The sequence below is a fragment of the Tamandua tetradactyla genome, chromosome 4 (assembly GCF_023851605.1).
Source record: "Tamandua tetradactyla isolate mTamTet1 chromosome 4, mTamTet1.pri, whole genome shotgun sequence".
Taxonomy (NCBI): Eukaryota; Metazoa; Chordata; class Mammalia; order Pilosa; family Myrmecophagidae; genus Tamandua; species Tamandua tetradactyla.
Window position 1 is genome coordinate 112,316,262 of NC_135330.1, and position 14,439 is coordinate 112,330,700.

Here is a 14,439-nt window from a genome sequence, read left to right on the forward strand (position 1 = left end):
AACATCCCTAACCTGCACCCATACCTGCCCTGAAACAAATCACTGTACTGAGTGCTCCACCCCATGCCTTGCTCCCTGCTGTACAGCCATCCTGCAAACACAAGGCCTTAGAATACTGAAAGAAACCAACTCTCAAAAGTAAATCAATCAATATATTTACATGTCACAAAGACTGCAGAAGATCACCAAACATATCACAATGCAGGCAGATATAGCCCTGCCTAATGACCAAATTAAAACACCAGAGGAGACACAGACATTGGAACAACTAATCAAAGATATTCATACAACTCTACTTGATAAAATAAGCAGGATAGCACATGACACAAAGGAGATTAAGAAGACAGTAGAAGAGCACAAAGAATAAATACAAAAATAGTGGAAATCACAGAGATTAAAGACCCTGTTGACCAAACAGAAAACATACTAGAGGCAAACAACACCAGATTTGGAGAAACAGAAGAAAGAATAAGTGATATAGAGGACAGGATAATTGACTTCGAAGACTCAAAACAGCAAATGACAAAAAAGAAAAAATTGAATGAGAACTCAGAGAAATGATAGATGAAACAAAGTACACAAATATAAGAATCATTGGTGTCTCAGAAGGAGAAGAGAGAAGTAAAGGGCTAGGAAGAGTAGATGAGGATATATGGGGGAAAACTCCCCAACCCTCATAAAGGACATAAATATACAATCAAAGAAGCCCAAAGAACTCAAAAAAGAATAAGTCCAAATAGGCCTTCCCCAAGGCACATACGAATCAGTCTGTCAAATGTTGAAGAGAAGCAGAAAATCCTGAAAGCAACAAAAGAAAAACAATCTGCTACATACAAGGGAAATCAAATAAGACTGAGTTCAGACTACTCAACTAACACCCTAGAGGGGAGAAAGAAGTGGTATGATATATTCAAGATTCTGGAAGAGAAAGACCTCCAGCCAAGAACTCTGTACCCAGCCAAATCTTCCTTCAAAATTGAGGGAGAGATTAAAGTTTTCACAGACAAAGAAGTCCTGAAAGAATTTGTCAACAAGAGACCAACCCTACAAGAAAAACTAAAAGGAGTTCTGGCAGCTGAAAAAAAAAAAAGATGGGAGAAGGAAATCTGGAGGAGGGCACAGAATTGAAGACTACCATTAAGGGTAATTTAAATAATGCAAAGAGAAAGAAGGAAAAGAATATATAGTTCTGACAAATAAAATGAAAGAGATAAGATGGTGGAATCAAGAAACACCTTTGCAGTAATAACTTTGAATGTTAAGGGACTAAACTTACCAATTAAAAGATACAGATTGGCAGAATGGGTAGAGAAACATAATCCAGCTATATGCTGCTTACAAGAGACTTATCTTAGACACAAGGATACAAATAGATTGAAAGGGAAAGGATGGAAAAAAATTTTCCATGCAAGTTGTAACCAAAAGAAAGCAGGAGTAGCTATATTAATATTGGACAAAATGGACTTTAAATGTAAAGACACCATAAGAGACAAAGAAGGACATATACTAACTGAAGGGTCAATTCTCCAAGAAGATATAACAATCATAAATGTTTATGCTCCCAATCAAGGAGCTCCAAAGTACATGAGACAGACATTGGCAAAACTGAAGGGAGCGACAGATGTTTCAACAATAATAGTAGGAGACTTCAACACACCACTCTTGTCTATAGAGAGAACAATCAGACAGAAGATCAACAAGGAAATAGACACATTAAATAACTTGCTAAATGAATTAGACCTAACAAACATATATAGGTCACTTCACCCCAAATCACAAGGTTATACAATCTTCTCTTGTGCTCATGTAACATTCTCCAGGATAGATCATATGCTGGGGCACAAAACAGGTCTTTATAAATTTAAAAACACTGAAATTATTCAAAGCACTTTCTCTGATTATAATGGGATGAAGCTGGATGTCAATAACCACCAAAGAATGAGAACGTTCACAAAGTTAGGTTCAGGTGTCAACTTGGCTAGGTGAAGGTGCCTATTTCTATTGCAGCGGACATGAGTCAATGGCATATGAACCTCATCTGTTGCTGATTATTACATATACAGTTAGCTAGGAGGGGTGCCTGCTGCAACAAATGATGTTTGATTTAATTGGCTGGTGCTTAAATGTGCTTAATGTAGCACAGCTCAAGCAGCTCAGCACACCTCATCTCAGCACTCACAGGTCAGCCCAGGCTTTTGGAGATGCAGTGAAGAATCGCCCTGGGGAAAACTGTTGTAACCCAGAGGCCTGAAATGAAGACCAGCAGAGATTGCCCTGTGTCTTCCCATGTAAGAAAGAACCTCAGTTGAAAGTTAGGTGCCTTTCCTCTGAAGAAGTATATGTTAACTAAATAAATCCCCTTTTATTGAAAGCCAATCCATCTCTGGTGTGTTGCATTCTGGAAGCCAGGAAACTAGAACATATGGAGATTAAATAACACACTCTTAAACAACCAGTGGGTCAAAGAAGAAATTGCTAGAGAAATCATAGCTATCTGGAGATGAATGAAAATGAGAATACAACTTATAAGAACTTATGGGATGTGGAAAAGGCTGTGCTGAGAGGGAAATTTATTGCCCTAAATGCCTATATTAAAAAACAAGAAAGAGCACAAATCAAGAATTTAACATCAAACCTGAAGGAACTTGAGAAAGAACAGCAAATTAACCCCAAAGCAAATAGGAGAAGAGAAATAACAAAGAATAAACAGAGATAAATGAATGGGAGAACAATAGAAAGAATCAATAAACCCAAAAGTTGGTTCTTTGAGAAAATTAATAAAATTGTTGGCCACTAGCAAGACTGACAAAGAAAAAAAGAGAGGATGCAAATAAACAAAATCAGAAATGAGAAGGGGTGCGTTATCACAGACCATGAAGAAATAAAAGAAATCGTAAAAGGAATCTATGAACCACTGTACTCCAACAAACTACACCACTTAGATGAAATGGGCAAAGTCCTGGAGACACACAAACAAGCTACATGGACTCAGGAAGAAATAGAAGATCTCAACAAACCAATCACAAGTAAAGAGATTCAATCAGTCATCAAAAATCTTCCTACAAAGAAAAGCCCAGGGCCAGATGGCTTCACAGGGAAATTTTATCAAACATTCCAGAAAGAACTAACACCAACCCTGCTCAAACTTTTCAAAAAAAAAAATGAGGAAAAAGGAACTCTACCTAACTCATTTTATAAAGCTAATATCAAAACTGGGTAAAGATGCTATAAGAAAGGAAAACTACAGGCCAATCTCCCTAACAAACATAGATGCAAAAATTCTCAATAAAATATTAGCAAATCAAATCCAACAACACATTAAAAGAATTATACACCATGGCCAAGTGGGGTTTATACCAGGAATGCAGGGATGGTTCAACACAAGAAAATCAATTAACGTAATACAGCACATTAACAAATCAAAAGGGAAAAATCACATGATCATCTCAATTGATGCTGAAAAAGCATTCAACAAAATTCAGCATCCTTTTCTGATAAAAACACTACAAAAGATAGGAATCAAAGATAACTACCTCAATATGATAAAGGGAATACATGAAAAACCGGTAGCCAGCATCATACTCAAAGGAGAGAGGCTGAAAGCCTTCCCCCTAAGATCAGATACAAGACAAGGATGCCCATTGTCACCACTATAGTTCAACATTGTGCTATTAAAACCTTTAAAAGCTATTATAAAGCCACAGTGGTCAAAACAGTGTGGTACTGGCACACAGACAGAAGCACTGACCAATGGAATCAAATCAAGAGTGCAGAAAAAGACCACCAAATCTGTGGTCAACTGATTTTTATCAAGCCCCCAAATCCTCTGAACTGGGACAAGACAGTCTTTTCAATAATTGGGCATGGAAGAACTGGATATCAATAGCCAAGAGAATGAAAGAGGACCCCTATCTCACATCCTACACAAAAATTAACTCAAAATGGATCAAACACCTAAACATAAGAGCTAGCATCAAAAAAATTCTAGAAGAAGATGTAGGAAACATGTTCAAGACCTAGTATTAGGAGGTAACTTCCTAAATTTTATACCCAAGGCACAAGCAATAAAGAAAAAATAGATAAATGGGAACTCCTCAGTCAAATGCTTCTGCACCTCAAAAGACTTTTGTCAAAAGGTGAACGGGCAGCCAACTCAACGGGAGAAAATATTTGGTAATCACATATCAGACAAAGGCTTAATTTCCTGTAGATTCAAAGAAATCATACAACTCAAAAACAAAAGAAAAAGCAACCCAATTAAAATAGGCTTAAGATATGAATAGGCATTTTTCAGAAGAGCAAATACAGATGGCTCAAAAGCACATGAAGAGATGTTCATTTTCACTGGCTGTAAGGGAAATGCAGATCAAGACTACAATGAGATACCAGCTCACACCTAAGAGAATGGGTGCTATTAAACAAACAGGAAACTATAAATGTTTGAGAGGATGTGGAGACACTGGGACACTTATACACTGCTGTTGGAAATGTACAATGGTGCAGCCACTATGGAAGACTGTTTGGCGGTTCCTTAGGAAACTCAATATCAAGTTGCCCTATGATCCAGCAATAGCACTACTTAGTATATACCCAGAAGAGCTGAAACCATCAACACAGACATTTCCACACTGATGTTCATAGCAGCATTATTTACAATTGCCGAAAGATGGAAACAAACCAAATACCCATCAACAGATGAGTGGATCAACAAAAGGTGATATATACATATGATGGAATATTATGTAGCAGTAAGACAAAATGATGTCCTGAAGCACATGACAAGATGGATGAGCCTTGAGGACACAATGTTGAGCAAAATTAGCCAGATAGAAAAGGGTAGATACTGTATGATTCCACTTTTATGACCAGCATAAAGGCAAAATCAGAGGCTTATAATACAGAGTATAGAGGACTTAGAGATACAAAGAAGCTGGAGTTGGGTGAACTGTTAGCTAATGAGGTTGAATTGCAATGTAAGGGAATAGATAATAGCAAAGGTGATTTCTAGTTGGTCTAGAAGTAATATTACTGTATTGAAGATGAACAAGATTGAAAGGGGTTTTATAGACCTATGTTCCAAGGATTCACACTAGAAATATGAATGAGTTCTCTTAAGAATTACTTCAAAGGTATGATTCTTGTATAAAGACTGTTTTAGTCCTTATAGGGGGAAAACTGCTACTGCATGCTGTCAGCTATGTTCAAAAGTAAACCATCAGCACTACCACAGCAACACCTGACGTAAATAATGAAGTGAGCGACAAGAGTTAAGAGGAAGTTTAGATTTCCTATTTGGTGAGGATGTGTTTATTGGTGTGCTGGTTTGAAAGGATGTATGTCCCGTGGAAAAGCCATGTTTTAATCTAAATCCCATTTCATAAAGGCAGAATAATCCCTATTCAATACTATATGTTTGAAACTGTAATCAGATCATCTCCCTGGATATGTGATTTAATCAAAAGTGGTTGTTAAACTGAATTAGGTGACGGCAAGTCTCCACCCATTTGGGTGGGTCTTGATAAGTTTCTTGAGTCCTATAAAAGAGGAAACATTTTGGAGAATGAAGAGATTCACAGAGAACAGAGCAGAATGACAAAGTCACGAGAAGCAGAGAGTCCACCAGCCAGCAACCTTTGGAGATGAAGAAGGAAAATGCCTCCTGGGGAGCTTCATGAACAGGAAGCCAGGAAAAGAAGCTAGCAGATGACACTGTGTTCACCATATGCCCTTCCAGATGAGAGAGGAACCCTGACTGTGTTTGCCATGTGCCTTTTCACTTGAGAGAGAAACCCTGAACTTCATCAGCCTTCTTGACCCAAGGTATCTCTCCCTGGATGCCTTAGACTGGGCATTTCTATAGACTTGTTTTAATTGGGACATTTTCTCGGCCTTGGAACTGTAAACTAGCATCTAATTAAATTCTCTTATTTAAAAGCCATTCTGTCTCTGGTATATTGCATTCCGGCAGCGAGCAAACTAGAACAATTCATTTCTTGTCTCTTGGGAACAATGAAATTATCTAAGAGAATGTTGATGAACTGTGTACTTTGAGCCTTCTACATGATGCCTGATGAATGCAGGTGGCTGAAGGACACACTGACAGAGAAGTAGATTGGCGAACGATGGGGTATACTTAAGAATGAAGGTTGTACTGCTACAGAAAAGAACAGTGTCGTGAGGCATGCAATGATGTGAATGAACATGTGGGACACTTGGTGAGACAAAATAAGCCAGAAACAAAAAAACCCAATGGTATGGTCACCTTTAGAAAATGCTTATAAGAAGACAGGGTCCTAGATTGTTAGTTTTAGTGTGGACACATTGAGTCTGGAGTGGTGATTATTATTTCTGGATTTTGAGAGGCTATTTTATATGTGTAACTTGATATTTAGAGATAACAACTAAACCAAACAGGTTGGGGTTAAAGTAATTCAGAACATAGGGGTAAGGAAGGAAATGTCTATATTTTAGAACCACACATACTCTTTGATACTAATGGAAGAACGATTTATTTGATCTGGAACCGAAATTTTCTGTAGTGCATAATCTAATTCAACCTATCTGAATAGCTCATCTGAACAAGTGAAACACAGGAAGCACAGAATAAGAAAGAAGTCCTTTGATCCTGTATAGATTATTATAATGCCCGGAAAAATGCTAGAGTATATTAAGCAGATAACCAAAAAGTATTGGCAAAGTTCCAAGGGAGCGGAGAAAGAATATGGAGGTATTAAACCTTACCATCAGGGAATCCCCTGATACTATGTTAAACTTTACGGATATCCAAATCAATAGGCCATGCCCTCAATCATGAAGCTTACTCTTGTGAAGCTTTTGTAGGTAGTGGAGAAGCTTAGATTACCTATAGGCATGCCCAAGAGTTACTTCTGGAGGACCTCTGTTGTTGCTCAGATGTGGCCTCAGTCTCTCTTAAGTCCAACTCTGCAAGTGAAATCATTGCCCTTCCCTCTACATGGGACATGACATCCAGGGGTCAAATTCTTCCTGGCAACATGGGAGAGGACTCCCAGGGATGAATCCAGACGTGGCATTGTGGGATCAACAATTACATCCTGATCAAATGGGGGAAAAGAAGTGTCATTAATAAAGTATCAGTGGCAGAGAGAGTTCAAATACAGTCAAGAGGTTACTCTGGAGGTTGCTCCTACACAAGCTTCAGGTAGACCTTGCTACCTATCATAACCTGCCAACCCCCAACCAGGACCATTCCAGCCAATCCTCAAGAACACCTAAGGCAATATATAAGATTCCACAAGGGTTCCAGGCACTAGAGTAACTTTCTAGAAACCTACAACCTCCAGATGGATCCCTGGTCCAGGTAAGTCCTGAAACCAAACTCACCTCACCAGAACATCAGATAGTTTCATCTCCCCACCCCATATTAGTGACAGACCCTTCCAATATGAAAAATTCAGAATTGCCATAGCCCAAAGAACTCTAAAGAGACGGACAGAAAGATCAAAGGTGATAGTGAAGTTATACATAGAAGCTAGGACTTAACTAATGAATATGAATACTGAATCATTAAATTGATATCTCTTTTAGTGTTTACTATTTTAGAGCAGCTAGAAGTAAAAACCTAAAATTGTGAAATTGTAACCCATGTCAAGGTCTGGAATATGTTCTACAGCTAATTGTCACACTGTGCTTTGAAATTTATTGCTTTTTTTGAATATATGTTATTTTTCACAAAAAAAGAAGGAAAAAAGTCGATTGTGATGATAAAAAAGCATTTAAGCCCTCTAGCCTCCTATGTTCTGGAGTGGTTAGAAGGAAAAATATGAAAGGATCATATGGTAGCCCATGACAAACTCTGGGAACTGTCCTGCAACTATTTGTTGAAGAGTGCTTTGAAAAACACTGCTTTTTATATATTACACTATATATACAAAGTACATATACTTTGCTTTGTATATATATTATACTATACAATAAGAAAAGTTAAAAAAAAATCAGGGGAATCACTCTAGAGACTCCTCTCCCTCTTAGGTCAACATCCAATCTGCCAATTTTACATTTTAAATATTTCTTGACAATTTCTCTCCCTCCTAGTTCCCCTTCCTACTGCATGCCTGGTTGGAAATCTTTATGCCTTCTCTGAATTTCCTCTACACATCTCTCAGAGTAATCTATTTAAAATCCATATTTGACCATGTTATTGTTTGTAACCTTTTGATGACTCCTCCTCAGCTAAGGAATAAAGTCTAAACTTCTCAGCAGGGCACATGCTCCTGCCCATCCCTGTCTCTGGCTTTACCTCCCATGCCTTTCAGCTGTGCGCCCCACGATGGCGACCCTGCCTTTCCCACGGGCTCCATGCTGCTCCATGCCCCCTACCGGGTCACCTTGACTGCTGTGCCCTCTGGAAGGCCTTCCTGGGTTCCCAGAGTTGGCTCTGTGCTCCTTCCTTGAGCTCCTGGGCGAGCGAGGCACACACCTCTGTTGCAGAACATCCTACATTAGATCATATCCGAGGCACAGAGTGGCATCTAGTACACATACGTCACTAATGAATCGAACTGAAAAAGTGTGATCACAGGGGAACATTAGTTTGAAACGTTTACTCAAATGATGCTCAAAGTGACAAGCATCTATTTTCTTTCTTCCACAACAAGACAAGCAACCTCCAGGTCTCACCAGGGGTAGGCAGCAGAAGGATACTGCACAATTTGGGCCCCCATACATCTGTTCTCCCAACATCCATTTTCTGATCAAATATGTGACATTTCCTACTGGTGAATAACAGGACTTCCGCAGGAGTTAGAAAAAAGTGGATAGATAGTCTCAATGGCTTGCACTCTTGACTTGTGAAACGTATGGATTTTTGAGATTAATTGCATTTGGAACATCTGCATTTTTTGCTAGCCAAAGGAATCTTTATATTTAAAGTTTAGGAGTGCTTAACTTAGCACAACTTGTAGGAAAAAGAAAGAGGGATTGATTTTTGTCTGTAGTTTCTATAACCCCTCCCCCCACCATACGTAAAGTAAAACAAAAAATAGAAAAATCAAAGATCCTCCACTGGAGTCAATCAATTGGAAAGGTCATCGTGTTCACAATTTTAAAATAGGAGAAATATGTATTTAAAATAGATTAACAGGAACAACAACAAGAATCCACAAAATAAGCATGCCGTAGTAGGCAGCCATCCTGGTGGAGGTGAAAGATGAATCAGGTTGGGACTGAAACGATGGCTGTTCTGATGTTCTAATGTTAAAAAAGAACAACTACCCTTTTCCAAGCTCCTCATCCAGGCCAGGTCCTGCGTCCTACACTTCATCAGTCTGGTAACAAGTGGAGGGCCCCTGGCCTCTGTTTTTCTTGACCTTATTCAAAGCGAGGACTCGGAGTCTGGGTTCTAGGAGGAGAAGGAATCACCTCCAATTCTTCACCTCCCCACGCCATGGTGGCCACCCAAATTGAGTGGTCCCCTTGCTAGAGGACCATTTACATGTGTGACTGACCCCCACTGAGGCTTTCTAACTGGCAATGCACTCACATCGCTGGGAAGAGAGAAGTTTGAGGAGGGATCAAGCATTAGCAGTGGAGGGTGGTTGGTCCCTAGAGGGCACATTCACCACTCCAGGACGGAGTCTTCCTGAGTGAGCAAACTCCAGGCTGTAGGACCTGTCACCTGGAGTCTGCAGGACCAGGGCCTGGCCCCCCTCAGAATGTTCTGGACGGCCTTTGTTGAGAACTTTCCCTTTTCCCTACCCTCTGCTATTCTGACACCATATAGTATTTTCAAGTTGCTGCTTGAGTGTTGGAAGAAAGGTTGCATTGGTGGGTCAGGTTATGAAGAGAATAAGTACAGCCTGTATGAGAATCAAGCATTGCCTCTAAAGGGCAGGCTATGATTCAACAATGATACTAGTGAGCTGCTTTGGAGTGCCTGCTTTCCAGGGGATATTCAATATTCCATGTCATGTACAAGGAGATACTTCTTCCCTCTTAAGGCCCAAGCAGAAAATGACCATCCCAGCAAAGGGGGCTTAGAAGGTTCTGTTCTCTCATGCTTCCCACCCCTAGCTTATCCCCCCACCTATCTGAGATTGCCAGTTCCATGCAGATCTCTGATGGTGGCGGAGAAGGAAAAGCAGAGAGCAGCACAACAGCAGCCAGGTTTTCATAGGGAGGCAGCATGTTCCATGCAACTGAATTGATCAAAACGCTGAGCTTGAAAATTACACTTTTTGACTAAGTGCATAATCAGTGAAGTATCCACGATTACAACTTCCACACAAGCTGCAGACATTCTATCCAAAACACTATGGGTCAACAGAAGAGACTCCCCAGTGATCAAGCTGTTATCCTTGCCATTAATTCTGTACAAACGAAGTTACACGGTGTGTTCCTAGATGGGAGAACTCTTATGTGGTATGGATATCGGTTCTCTTCAAATTAAGGGTATTCAAACCAAAATTCAAAATAGTATATTTGGTGGGAGGGAAATAAAAAATAATATTTCTAAAGAGTATGATTATTGTACAAAAATAAAGGTGGCAGAAGAGCTAAAAAGTCTTGAATAAGGATAGCAGTAAGTGAAAATTTGATAAAGCAGGTATTTTAAAATGTGATTTTAGTTAAAATAATTAAAGAAGTTTTAGTATTGGCATCAAATAGACAAGTTGATGGAATGGAATGGAATGGAAAGTGCAATAAAGCAGACCTACCCAGGTAGGAATTTAGTGTACCATAAAAATAGCATTTCAAGTTGTGGGGTAGATCCTGTAGGTAACAAAGGTAACTATCCAGCATTCTAGAGAGACTTGACTTTTGAAACCATAATCCCACTTATCATAATAAAGAAAATTTGAAGTGGGCTAAAGATTAAAATGTAAGTTAAATGAAATATAGGTCAATAGTTACACAATTTTGAGAGTAAGGAAGGATTTCTTAAGCCTAGCAATAAAGAACAAAACCATACAAAGAATAGATGGATAGATTTTACAACCTACATTTTAAACTCTTCCTCATATCAAAAAAGTTTCACTTCAAATAAAGTTAAAAGGCAGACAAGAAACTGCAAAAAATATTTGCCTCCTACATGACAAAGACATAATGGACTTAAACCATTTCAAATCAAGATGAACATAAAAAAGATCAGAAAAAAGATGTAAAAGGCAATTTCTAAAAATATACAATGAAGAATATTTAACATGGAACCAAAATCAACTTTATTCACAACAAAATAAAGAAATAATATATTTTCTGCATATCTAATTGGCAATGGAGATATTAATTAATTAATATCTCTGATGATCCCACACCATTACTGCCAGTGGAAAGGTAAATTAATATGAATGAGAACAATTTATCATGAAAATAAAAAAGCCTCAAACTTTTGCATAACCTCTGACCCAGTGATCATAATTTCAGGTTAAATTCAAACAAAAACATATATTTTGGTAAAGATTTAGCATTAAAGCAATTCTTTAGGTTGTTATTTAAAATAGCAAAACAATAAAAATCTGGAAATAATTTATTCAACAAGAGGATATTTGATAAATAAATTAGGGCACATCTATAATCAATAATGGCTTAACAAATGATGAAATACTATACAGTAATCAAAGGTATTGTTCATGAGGAATATTGGATATAATGATATGGAAAAACATTTGTGGTATAGTTGAGGGGTGAAAGAAACAAAGTGTCACCATTATATGATCTCATTAAAAATTAAAACTTTTATTTTTATGAGGGTGATAAATGATTATTTTAAATAATTTAATCATAAGTACATCTAGTAGAAAATGAAAGATCCTACTCCCAACCTCTATATTTAATTCCCCAGAGGTAAGTATGAATTCATGGCTTTCTATTTAATTTCTTCCGAGCTTTTTCAGTGTGCATGTAGTCACACATATACACATGTACCAACATCCATACACACACACACACACACTCATTTTTACAGGATGATTTTGAAATTATCTTGAGGCTTTTACAGACAGCTTATTTCAGTTCTGCCTAGACCACCCACATGTTTTAATTGTACAAAGCCCTCTAGGAATGAAAGAAAGAAAAAAAATAAAGGAAGAAAGAAAGAAATGAGAGAGGAAGGGAGAACAAAGGGAAAGAGGGATGAAAGGCAAAGTAAGTCAAGGAAAGGAAAGGAAAAGAAAGAACCTGTTTATTGAGGTGTTCTGCACTAGGAAAATAAAATTCCAGAAATAGAAACCTTCACCCTTCTGCCTGTGCACCCACCTCTGGTCCTCATGGGGTTCTGGAAATTGCATTGCTTGTGTGCTTACGGTAGAAGCACAGTGGGTACCCCAGAAGTGCACAGGTATCTGTCTTCTTACTGGGAGAGAGCTATAGCGTTGCACCCCCAGGTTTTGTCTGGCCCGGATGGATGGAACCGTTAGCTATAATCCTAGTCGTGGAGCCCTGTAGCACCACTGCTCAAGCTGCTACCCCTTGGAGTTTTTTTCCTGACTGGGTCTTCTCCAAGGCGGTAAAGTCAGAGGGTGGGCAGTGAGAAAATAGTTTCTCATTGACTGTTCTCATATGTGCCAATCCGGAGGACAGGGATTTTAATTATCGACCCGTCAAAGGCTTTATCCTTTTTAGGGCAAGTTTAATGGAGCAGAACATTCTCCTAGCTAAATTTTGTCCAGTAGTACACAATTATCTTTTACTTATGGTGTATTTTGGTTCAAGGACACTTCTTAGCTGAGGCCTAAACATAATTAATATGATGTTGACTTCACCTAAGAGTAAACAAACAAAACAAAATAAAGGGGGGCAACGGTAGCTCAGTGGCAGAATTCTTGCCTGCCATGCCATAGACCCAGGTTCAATTCCTGGTGCCTGCCCATGTAAAGCAACAACAAACAAACAAAAAAACTGTTAGGTATATAAAAATGTCTATACTTTGGTTAATGTCTGTATTACATTTTCCTCAACCCAAATACCAAAATTTCATAATCACACACACAAAACTAAGAAATACACTCATGATCACACTTAAAGAGAAAATAAAAAATGAGATAATAGTCTTTATTCTCTTGCATATTTTATGTTTTTTTTTTTATATTCAACAATAATGGTAAGAGTTTCCAGGTTAAGTTGGCATATTAAATGTGTTAATTTCTGTTCCTCTCCAACTCCGGTATAACTACAAAGGGATTTTCTAAAGGCATAATTCCATAAGGACTAGATGAACAGGCAAAGAGACAATAGCCCAACTATTTTGGAAGCTGAAAAGCAGAAATATAGTGTTAATTTCATGGGTCACTTTGGCTGGGTTATGGTGTCTAATTGTTTGTACAAGCACTGACCCAATTGTTTCTATGAAGGTATTTCATAGATGGATTTACATCTATAGTCAGTTTAATTGCCTTTAGGCCTGACTGCATCTATAATCAGCAAAGGGGATTGCCTTCAGCAATGAGGGGGTCTCCTCATCTAAGCGGTTGGAGATCTTAAAACCCAGAACTGAGGATTTCAGAAGTCAAAAAGAATTTCTGCCTCTACTTCACTCAGCCTGTTTCTCTGGGGGAATTTAATTTCACCTTCACTGGAGTTTCCAACTTGTGGCTTGTCCTATGGAATTTGGACTTGCCAATCCCCATGGTCACATGAGCCAATTCCTATTACTATCTGTTTGTCATCTATCTATCTATCTATCTATCTATCTATCTATCTATCTATCTATCTATCTATCTATCTATCTATCTATCTATCATCTATCTATCTATCTATCCATCCATCCATCCATCCATCCATCCATCCATCCATCCATCCATCCATCCATCATCTCTATCTCTTATCAGTTTTGTCTTTCTGAAGAACCCTGGATAATATAACATGGTAACTTTTTTAGCAAACCCAAGACAGCTGGAAGGTAAGCAGGCAGAGAGGAAAGCTAGGAATCAACACAATTTATAGAGCAGAATCCTCTAAAGATTTAAGAACAAGCAGCATCAACTATTGTAGGAATTGGTGCAAAAGGGAGGGAGGGAAATAAAAATAAGGATAAAGCATGAAAGCTATTTGAGAAGCATTTAAATGTCCATATGTCCCCACATCTCTTGCAGAGAAACTACCCTCTGCTATGTTGGCAGAAATCTGTAGGTTTATCCTCCAGAGGGGTAAAACAGGTAGTCTTTGAAAGACAGGTTCCAGGTACAGTGGAAGTTGGGTTCATCTGACTGAAAACAAGGATTAAGTGAATTTATGCAAACTGAACGCTGAGACCCAGCTCAGCCCCCTTTCCCTGGTGGCTCCCTGCATGCTGGTAGCTTAACCTCTACCTCCTGGAGGGGATACTGGAAGATGTCTCCAGGAAACTGACCAAAGAGAAAAGACCTAAAGATAATAATCTCCAGATTTCCCAACAAAAGGACAAACCGAATCACCCTATAATGAAACTCAAATTTGACAAGTGTTCTCACATAAATAGAACTCAAG